This window comes from Girardinichthys multiradiatus, chromosome 8 (genome assembly GCF_021462225.1).
Source record: "Girardinichthys multiradiatus isolate DD_20200921_A chromosome 8, DD_fGirMul_XY1, whole genome shotgun sequence".
Taxonomy (NCBI): domain Eukaryota; kingdom Metazoa; phylum Chordata; class Actinopteri; order Cyprinodontiformes; family Goodeidae; genus Girardinichthys; species Girardinichthys multiradiatus.
The window spans coordinates 23,065,795-23,077,409 of record NC_061801.1 but is presented as its reverse complement, the minus strand read 5'-3'; positions in this window follow the sequence as shown (position 1 = coordinate 23,077,409).

Sequence of the window (11,615 nt, the reverse complement as noted above, 5' to 3'; positions counted from 1 at the left end):
TCAAAGTGTGCTGATTAAATATGATTGTAGCTGGTAAGCTGAATCTGGGAGCTTTGTATTTCTGTGAATGGTCCACCACCCCCCCTTCATAGTTGGTGGACCCTGCCTTTTGGTTGCCCAGGACAAGATGCTACGAAGTGGTCAGGTGAACCGCAGTAAAAACATCGCTTAGTTAATCTGCGTCTCTGTCTCTCTTCAAAAGTTAGATGTGTGCGACCCACCAGCATGGGCTCAGGTTCAGTTACTGATCATTGAGACGGAGTCTTAGCTGTGTGTGGAGAGCTAGTTGTTAATTGTGGTTTATAATTAAACCTCTCTGCTCTGGATTTCTTTCTTTCCCTTATCCCATTATCAATTCTAATAGCTAGAGAAATAGCTTCCTCTAGTGTAGGGGGATCATCAATCAGGACTAACTAATCCTTTAAGGAGTCATTTAAACCATGAAAAAAGGTTGACTTCAAAGCGTCATTATTCCAACCGGAAGCAGCGGCCAAAGTACGAAACTTGACGGAAAACTCAGTAAGGGGTCTATTATGCTGCTTTAAAGCCCTAAACTGTCGACCAGTACTAGTTTTGTCAATAACAGGTGAGAATGTCTGCTTAAACTCTTTAACAAACTCTTCAAAAGTACAACCAAAGTCTCTGCAATCTGAGAAACTGGCCTCTGCCCACTGTGAGGCCTTGCTTGTCTATAAACCAATAACATACGAGATTTTCACATCATCATGGGGAAAGGAATGTGGGGAACGGTTGAAAAGTAAAGCACATTGAAGCAAAAATCCCCTATAATTACCAACCCCTCCAGAAACGTTTTCCGGGTTAGGTGAGGTGACGTCACATACATGAGGAAGCTGTTGAGAGGGTGGTGGTGCTGCAGCGCCATCTACACGTGCGGCGGACTGAGAATTCAAGGTTTGCTGAAGCATGGAGGTAATCTGTTCTAACTGTAGATTTGTTTGGTGCTGTTCTCTGCAAGGGAACAAAGAGAGGAGTCATGAAAATGGATCTGGTTAGCATGTTCAGATAGGGTTCTTCGGAATGTTTCTGCTGGGTCTTGTTGGCCAGAGTGTTCTGTCATTTTCTTCGTAATAGATCTGACCCCCATGCAGAAGGACACTCAGAGGAAACAACTGAAGAAGTGAAAGGTGTTTATTTACAACCAGTGAGTCTGGGACATGAACGGGTAAATTTGCCAACTGTATGAAGAGAGGGGAAGAGAACTGGTGAAACAGGGAACTGATATATTGCAGAAACTAATGTAAAGTAATTTCTGTAATCAGGAAAATGGCTTACTAAACAAATGCCATCAGGTCGCCAGGGGTAGAGGGAGTCGGGACCCAGGTGTGCGAGGCGGGGTAATCCAGATGGTCTTGCTTGAGCTGAAGAGTGAGTACTGGTGAGTTCAGGAATTAGTTCAATGTTCAGGTACTTGCGTTGGAGGGTGGACAGGGTACGCTTCTCCCTTGGTTCTGGAGTTGGAGAATAACAGGAAGCTGCCAGCTTGATCCTTGGAAACGAAATCCAAATGAAATCCACCAAACGTAGGTAAACTTGATCGTCCAGAAACTTCTGGAGCCGAAAACAGTGTTCAACGAAGATAATCAAAGGTTCAGGTTTCTGCCTGCGAAAGATCACACACAAAGTCAGCATAGAGACAAGGAACGAAGCATAGCTTAGTAGTGGCTGAGTTTGTTACCACTGAAGGCAAACACTCTGGCATCGAAGTGCTGGCAGCCTCCTGCTTAAATACTCCTCACAGCAATCAGCAGATCAGTTGCACCTGTCACCCAGCACACCTGAGAAGCTCCAGAACCATCTGGAAACTGAAAACGAAGTCACAAACAAAGCACAACAAACACACTGAACACAGAACCTTGACACAGGGGTCGTATCATGATGAATCTGAAAATCATCTGGAGACCCCACACTCCGGATCCTGACCCCCACTTTGGGAACCCCTGTGATAGACCATCACAATGCAACACATAATTATTATGTGTTAGGAAAAGAGTGGCTCGCATATGTATTGACCGCTATAAATCTGATGCCCCTAAATAAATATCTATGCAATAAATATCTATATTAAAAATGTGTTATAAATATAAATGTAAAACCTATTTATTTCCGGTCTTGATGTTATTACTTGAATGCCAAGGCACAAATTCAAAGAAAAGTCTTTGAATTTCACCCAATAAACAATTAAAATTATTATTTTTTTAAATCTGAGATATCTAGAAAACATTTCTCATATCATGCTGTGGATATTTGTCAGAACCTGAACGTTTTTAGCTATGTCCGAGTGGCTGATGGATTTTGTGACTCTAAAGTACAACCAACTTGTTTACTCATACCTGTGTAACAGTACAGTCAAGAATATAGTCATGATGGTAAGTAGACAGAGAAATAGCGAGCATATAAGAAGCAGATGAAAAAAAAATTAAAAGCAGCATGAATGTGGTGTGCATTCAGCAATCTGACGGAGACAAACAGCTGGGCAGTCTTGCTTCTGAGAGTAAAACCAGAAGTGGACCGAGCAATTAGGAAACATAACAACAGTGAGCCGATGACAGTCTGGGACGACTCAGACCTGCAGACATTCTGTGATTTAAAGTCTCTCATTTTCCCTCTCTTTTCTGGCTCTGCTATAATTTTCCCGGCTGGAATGATGGATGAGGTGGTGTCAGCCCATGTTCATTATAATGCACACCATCTATTCTTCTCAGCCGCACTCTCTGCGCTCCAGGAAATGCCAGAGCAGTATTGGACCCACGAAGAGAAGAGGAGTCTCCCACATGATTTCATGGGAGAATTTGCTGCTAGATGTGTTAAGTCAGCGCACAGTAATCCATCAATCACCAATAAAGATACATTCAGGCTACAGCTTGCTCTTAAAAGAAGCACACTGTGTTTTTGGTGTGAACAGCCTTTGATAACCATCGTTTCCCTTGCAATATGCTCATTATGAATAATTAATAATGAAGACCTATTTGCCTCAGTTACCTTAATGCAACTACTGACAGTTTGTCTCCATGCTTATGACTCTGAAAAAGCTTTTTTCCCCTTGTAAATTCCCCAAAACATTATAAGTATCAAAGAATCTGTTCAGATTAGCAAATATTAAAAAAAATATAATTAAACACAAAAAATGTAATTTAAAAAACACTTTTCTTCTTTTAAAAGTTAACTGATTTTGCTTGATGCAAGCCTTCAGCCTAATAGGTCAAGGCCTCCTATGATGTATTATTACTTCATAAAGCAGAAAAACCTTTTCTAGGTAACAGTTCTCCTTCCTAAGGAGCCGTGCTGCTTGGTTTGGTGTCGTTTAAGTAAAAATATGCAGTTGCTTTCCTGAATAATTGATTTGGACAGGAGCATATGTTGCTTTAAAGCTATGTGTGTCATTCAGCTTTAATAAGCGCCCTCAATGATGTACAAGTTACTCATGTCATATGAAGCTTTTCAGCCGTGCCTTGATAAGAGGCTGGATGGTCCCTCTGTTCTTTAGCCCGCAGGATGCAGAATTCATTATATTTTCAAACAGTTAGGGTTTTTGTTTTGTCATACCACCAATGAGTTTTCTTTTCATAGCCTCAGTCCATCCTAAATGATCCCTGACTCAGAGAAGTAAGTAGAAGATTTTTTGTAGATTTAAGTTATTTGAGAACAAAACAATGTAACTGGTTATGCTCGTGATCCCATCCAATGATTTTCTTTTAAGAATCGGGTTTGATTCCAGCAAACATATTTGTACGCTTATTATCAAAATCTTTCAGTATTGTATACGGTGCAAAGCTCAAAATAAATCCCCCTCAAACAATTACAAGGCCTTGCAAAGGTATTCATACATCTCACTGTTTTCCAAATTTTATTACAGTACAACCACAAACCTCAGTGTGTCTCATCTGTATTTTACATGATAGAGCAACACAAAGTAGCACATGAATCTAGAAGTGAAAGGAAAAGGATACCTGGTTTTCAACATGTTCTAGAAAAATAAAAATCTGTATTATGCTCCTCTAAGTTAATAGTACAACCACCTTTCACAGCATTTCCATAATTAAATCTTTTGATGATATGTATGCATGTATGTATGTATGTATGGTATGTATGACTGGGCCATTTCAACACATGAAAATGCACTGATTTAACTTATCCACTGTAGGTCTGGATGTACGTTTAGAGTTGATGTCCTGCTGGGAGGTGACTTCCTGCCTCAGTCGTAAGTCTTTGGCAGCCTCTGACAGGTTTTTGCACCATACATCTCTTCCCATTGACTCTGATACTTAATAGAAAGTATTTTGCAGATAGCTTTACAAACATTGTCATTACAGATTGTTTTGAACCCTTGAGTTAACTCCTTTGGTTAGTTAAACCTTCTTCCACACAATTTCTTTGCTTGCTGTTCATTTTTGATTAGTCTAAAAATCTGACCATCTTGGGCTGAATGTTCAACGCTCTATACACAGTCTATGAGTGTCCCCAAGCAGTCGGATATTATAAGCTAAATAAATCAGACAAAGGTCCAAATACGTTGCTGTTGGAACTACTGCAAGCATTAAGCATGCTGAAGTGAGTGAATCTACATCAGTGCAGAGAAAACACCTGATGTGTGTAGCATGGCTGTAGGTAGTGTTATTGTTGGGTCATTGACTTTCACATAGCATTTTTTTAAATTTCAGAATTATGAAATGTTACTAATGTCATAAAACTGCTCAAAAGGTCAGTAACTGATTTAGCTAAAGACCACTTTATGATTGATACAGTTTTCAATTCCTAGAAAGGCAATGTTATTGCATTTTTAAATTTAAGCCACGTTTCTTTGTACAGCAATGGAACGCAAGGCAGATTAGATATTTTGTAACTGGGCATGAGGACCATGAGTCCTTTTACAGCTAGATAATCTGTCTAGGTTTGTGATTGTGGAGGATCCAAACTTAGGTAAGATCTTGGTTCAGTGAATATTTAATGAAAAACCTAAGAAGCTGGAGATAACTGGGGGGAAAATATAGAGAGGAACAACTGATAAACACAAAAGGAAACAGGGAAATTTAACTAAACAGAGCATATCCAATGTAGGAGAGGCAAAAACTAAAAGTGGTAAAAACTCAGAAATAAATATGACAAATAAAACTGCAAGTAAATAGATCGCTGCGCAAACGTTTATATAAATAAAACATCTAAAAAGTATGGTCTACAAACAGAAATTTTAACCAAATGTTAAAACTCTAAACCAGGGGTATCTAGAGGGTGGCCCAGGGGCTGTTTGCTGCTATTGGAATGATTTTATGTGGAGCTCAAGAAAAAAATGGTATAAACTTGGTCATCCAGCAAAGATGTAAACCTTTTCTTATATTGTAGGGTGAGATTTTCACTGACCAAATAAAATCTTCTTAAAATGGAAAATATTATGTACAATGAAAAGTATTTGTCTTTATCAACAATGTGTTTGTTGGTTTCAGTATATATACTATATTTTATAGTAAATAGGACCACAAATATCCAGCACCTTTACTCAAATGCTGACATTCATTAAACGTAACTAAATACAGTGAGCATTTTCAAGGATAGATGGGAAAAAAATTTGTAGATCGACAAAACAAAAACAATAATCAATCCAACAAATTCCAGAAAATTTAAAATGTCTAGAAAATGTAATGTCTGTCTTTTAATAAGACCAACCTAGGGGGATTTACAATGATTTTCAGATCCTTTTTCTACTTTCTTTGTTTCATTAAATTATAGCATGTTTAGTTTGTTGTTGAGCTGACTGAATAGTACACAATAAAATCAATTTGGCATTTTTTTTAATTTTATTTCTAATATCTAATAGCCAATTTTGGTCTGCCTGACAAAAGTTCAGACACTGGTCTAAACACTAGTCTAAACAATAGACCAAAGAGTTAAATTTCATCATGGCTGAATCCGCTCGATTTGAAGATTTTAAATTGAAAATCTAGATGATATGCTTATTTCTAACAATTACATAGAGATAATAAATTAAGTGAGAGATGAAAATGTTTTTATAAAAGATTTTTGCAAAATCTTACTAAACTTTTCACTGATTAGCTACTGACATTTTCAACTATTTTTAGGGCCATGTCTATTTCTAATGTAACTTCTATGGTTCTTAATAAAATATGCCATTCCAATGTTTCCCCTGAAAGCTGACACAGTCAGGATCTCTGCAGGAGGACTGATCTTACCTTCGACCTTTTATGAATTCTAGCTTACAACCCAAGCTGTTTGTGGACCAGTGCCTCCTTGTCTGCCTCTGTTTTCATCGTACTCTGCTGCATCCACGGTGAGCAAAAGATGTGTTTACAAAATGACTCAAGAGATAGGAAATGGGATTTTATTTAATAAGAACAGAAAATTAGAAATCATTTGGTGTCTTGTTTGATTTGACAAAGACAGATACGATAAAACAAACAAAATAAAATGTTGCTCACAAATGTGAACACTACATGTAGACCAGTATGTAAACCCTGTAAGATTGAAAATAAAACCAAAATTTAAATTTACAAAGCTTAAAGGAAAGCATACGTTCTTTAATTCACAGGTTCTCCAGTAAAGCTGCTCTGTGCAAACCACATAATCCAGATTCTACTGCATATTTTAATCTGCAAACAGCAGAGTGTCGCCCAAGCAGTGAGAGGCGACTTTCAGGAGAAAGATTACTACAGATAGTGTGCTTTAAATGACCAGCCAGCATTTCCACTTGGCTGCTCCCTCTGATGCCACCTGAACAGGATTCAGCAGGAGCCTTCAAGGTCCTCATACATAATGCATCAGGAGAAGGTCTGCTCAGTTTTCATATCATCCTTATTCATTCCACAAAGAGGCAGCGGTCTGCGGGCACACAAGGTGCACAGCTTGGATCACACTGCACATTGTCAAATCAGAAATTTTCACTACACTGCCGACACTGTTTTTTCCCTTTAAACAAGTGCTATCATCAGGCTGCTTTCCATTCATCTCCAGAGACCAAAAGGTTTTCCACATTTACTTAAAGTGACCCTCAAAAGTATTAATTTACTCTTAAGTATTTTGCATTTTGTCAAATTATAACTGAAAACTTCAATGCAATATATTTGGGTTTTACATGATAGACCAAAACAATAGACCACCTAATCGTGGGGTAAAATGAAAATAATACATGTATTAATTTTATTTTTTTACATATAAAAAACCTGCCAGATGTGGCATACATTTGTATCCAGCTTTCCAAGTTAATAGAAGAAACATATTTTACTGCAATTCCAGCATCAAGTCTTATAGTACAGGTCCTTCTCAAAATATTAGCATATTGTGATAAAGTTCATTATTTTCCATAATGTCATGATGAAAATTTAACATTCATATATTTTAGATTCATTGCAAACTAACTGAAATATTTCAGGTCTTTTATTGTCTTAATACAGATAATTTTGGCATACAGCTCATGAAAACCCAAAATTCCTATCTCACAAAATTAGCATATCATTAAAAGGGTCTCTAAATGAGCTATGAACCTAATCATCTGAATCAACGAGTTAACTCTAAACACCTGCAAAAGATTCCTGAGGCCTTTAAAACTCCCAGCCTGGTTCATCACTCAAAACCCCAATCATGGGTAAGACTGCCGACCTGACTGCTGTCCAGAAGGCTACTATTGACACCCTCAAGCAAGAGGGTAAGACACAGAAAGAAATTTCTGAACGAATAGGCTGTTCCCAGAGTGCTGTATCAAGGCACCTCCGTGGGAAGTCTGCGGGAAGGAAAAAGTGTGGCAGAAAACGCTGCACAACGAGAAGAGGTGACCGGACCCTGAAGATTGTGGAGAAGGGCCGATTCCAGACCTTGGGGGACCTGCGGAAGCAGTGGACTGAGTCTGGAGTAGAAACATCCAGAGCCACCGTGCACAGGCGTGTGCAGGAAATGGGCTACAGGTGCCGCATTCCCCAGGTCAAGGCACTTTTGAACCAGAAACAGCGGCAGAAGCGCCTGACCTGGGCTACAGAGAAGCAGCACTGGACTGTTGCTCAGTGGTCCAAAGTACTTTTTTCGGATGAAAACAAATTCTGCATGTCATTCGGAAATCAAGGTGCCAGAGTCTGGAGGAAGACTGGGGAGAAGGAAATGCCAAAATTTCAGAAGTCCAGTGTCAAGTACCCACAGTCAGTGATGGTCTGGGGTGCCGTGTCAGCTGCTGGTGTTGGTCCACTGTGTTTTATCAAGGGCAGGGTCAATGCAGCTAGCTATCAGGAGATTTTGGAGCACTTCATGCTTCCATCTGCTGAAAAGCTTTACGGAGATGAAGATTTCATTTTTCAGCACGACCTGGCACCTGCTCACAGTGCCAAAACCACTGGTAAATGGTTTACTGACCATGGTATCACTGTGCTCAATTGGCCTGCCAACTCTCCTGACCTGAACCCCATAGAGAATCTGTGGGATATTGTGAAGAGAACGTTGAGAGACTCAAGACCCAACACTCTGGATGAGCTAAAGGCCGCTATCGAAGCATCCTGGGCCTCCATAAGACCTCAGCAGTGCCACAGGCTGATTGCCTCCATGCCACGCCGCATTGAAGCAGTCATTTCTGCCAAAGGATTCCCGACCAAGTACTGAGTGCATAATTGTACATGATTATTTGAAGGTTGACATTTTTTGTATTAAAAACACTTTTCTTTTATTGGTCGGATGAAATATGCTAATTTAGTGAGATAGGAATTTTGGGTTTTCATGAGCTGTATGCCAAAATCATCCGTATTAAGACAATAAAAGACCTGAAATATTTCAGTTAGTGTGCAATGAATCTAAAATATATGAATGTTAAATTTTCATCATGACATTATGGAAAATAATGAACTTTATCACAATATGCTAATATTTTGAGAAGGACCTGTATATGTTTCGACATCTAGAATTCCTGTTTTCCAGTTCTTTGTAAAATATCTCAATTTCACTCAGGCTAGATGGACAGAATTTATTAATAAATATTTTCACATCTTGCCACTGATTTAGGTTTGGACTCTGGTTGCACCATTTCAACATGTGAATATGTTTTGATGGATATATGTTTGGGGTAATTATCCTGATGGAACGGGAACCTCCTGAGCCTTTTGCAGCTTCTAACAGGTTTTGTCCCAGGTTTGTCTTGTATTTAGCTCCATCCACCCTCCCATCAACTCCTACTAGAAAAGAAAAAGCGGCCCACAGCATGATAATGCCAGCACTATATTTCACTAAGGGAATTTACTTTTTTTTATACATAAAATCCCACTAAAGCTTTATTTCTAATATAATAAAAAAATATATGGAAAGGTTCAAGGGTGTGAATACTTTAGCAAGACATTGTATTATATACAAGTAAGATTTGCTGTGGGGAAAAATGTTAATAGGTTCATTCCCAATTTTCTAGACTGGAAAATAAACCGACGACAATACAATATCAATAAATAGTATGATATTTCACCCTCTTCATAGGTAACGCTTTTAATGGAATAAGTATGGTGACTTATTCAGCAGGATTCCCCGTGCTCTATGTCTTCACAATTCAGAGACACTTAGTGATATTTATTAGTTTAATGCTCTGTGACACCGCCGTGGCCTTGGTTGTCATTTTTTATTCTGCCTTCTCTTATTCCTTTTGTGGCCGGATTTGATGTGGCGCAATTGTCTTTTGTTTCTCTTTTGCTCACAGCAAAAAAAAAAAAAACTCATTCATGAAAATCCATCCAAGCCGGGCCCCCATCTTTATGCAATTCAAAACATAGCCTTCTGCTGACCTCAATAAATTCACTGGTGAATGTTAAACATTTCAGTTAATGTCCTCAAAGTGGCCTTTCCACAAACACAGTCCTTCTATAAACGGGGGCACTTAAAGCTTTCTGTGTGTGTGTAGACAGAGACTGGCAACGTATCCACTAATGTCACATAACAGAATTGTGACCCATTACCTATGACCAATGATGGTGTGTGGTTGTTCCACTTTATGGTATTTATGGAAAGAAATCCTGCTGTACTTTTATATGAAAGTCACACAAGAAACAAAATTAAAATTCTGGATGCATATAGAGATCAAAAAACGCAAAATTAAAGTTTTGTCAGGAATATTTAGAGCAACTATTAATTAATTTCTTATCTTGTGAAAGATTAACTTCATAAATTAGCTCCATATTTTATACAGGGCCACCATGAAGTTCAGATTTGTATTTCCAAATGAAATATTCAGAAGTTGTAGTTGGTCATTGTATTTATAATTGAGGCACAATTAAAACAACTGTTGTTGATTTAAAATTGAAGCTTAAATTGGGTAAATTTATTGTGTGGAAGAAAGTCCCTTGTGAAGAAATACTTGTTTTTTTATTTACACCTACCAATTCGATTGAAATAATCCTAGTACTTTACTAAAATAATTGATCATTGTAATCCATGACTGTTGGATACGTCATTCCTGTTTTCCTGCTTGATGTGAAACAAAGAATGAATATATGGTGAAGCACCTCCTGTCCATTATTAGGTACAGTGGAAGATCTGTGATACTGTGGGCACATTTATCCTCCAAGGGCCCAGGAAATCAAGTTAGAATTCATGGCATTAAGAACACTTTGAAATACCAGCACATTTTAAATAAAAACCTGGTTCCCTCGTCCATTAAACTGAAAATGGGTCGTCATTGAGTCTTTCAACAGGAATGTAATCCAACATATGGACAAGAGTGCATTCAGGAGTCTAGATAATCTAAAGAGACGGTCCTTCCCTACAAAAACAAATATCTTCAGATTACAGGTTGGACATTTTTTTTCTTTTGTTTGTGTGAGATCATTCTGTTGTTATATACATATAATTTATTTCAGGTGTTTTGCACAATTTGACATGGGTGCCAATATGTCTGGAGGATACTGAGCTAATGTACAGTTAAGCCCTAAATTATTCAATGCACTTGCAAATTTAGGTTTAAAGTAATCTTTTAAATTTACCAACATATTCCTTCTGACTGGAAGTAATATTAAGGTTTTGGAGTGACTCAGCCAGGGTCCCAAATTGAATCCAATAGAGAATCTGTTGCAGGAGCTAAAGATTAGGGATGTGACAAGGATGGCTTCCAACTTTAAAGACTTGAAGCTAATCCTCAAAGCTAGGTTTGTTTTTAAATACCAGTGGAAACATGCAAAAAGTAGCTCAACAATTACAAAAAAGGTCTGATTCCTGTAAAGCCAATAATGATTTTCCCATTGATTACTAAGAAGGGTGTAAATATCATGTATCTGCCCTGTATTGCTATTAATATTTTTCTAAACTGATACCTTTTTTATTGTTTTATCTTTTATGAGAGTCTGTCTCATTTCCTATCAGAGACAAGTATCTTGGGTGGATGAAAATAATTCTAGATATAAATCTACCAGGGATATGAATAATTTTGGCAGAACTATATCTATAACTGATGGAATAAATAGGACATGTAAACCTTCTCATCACCATGCACTGACCTGTTGTGAAACTCTCTTTTAACTACCCGGCAATACTTATTGGGTCTAATATTTTAGACCCAATATTATGCAAAACAGCTGCAGACAACATATTCAAGCTTTGTGTCTATTTATGTTTAATGTTTCCAATCTTCACTGCAG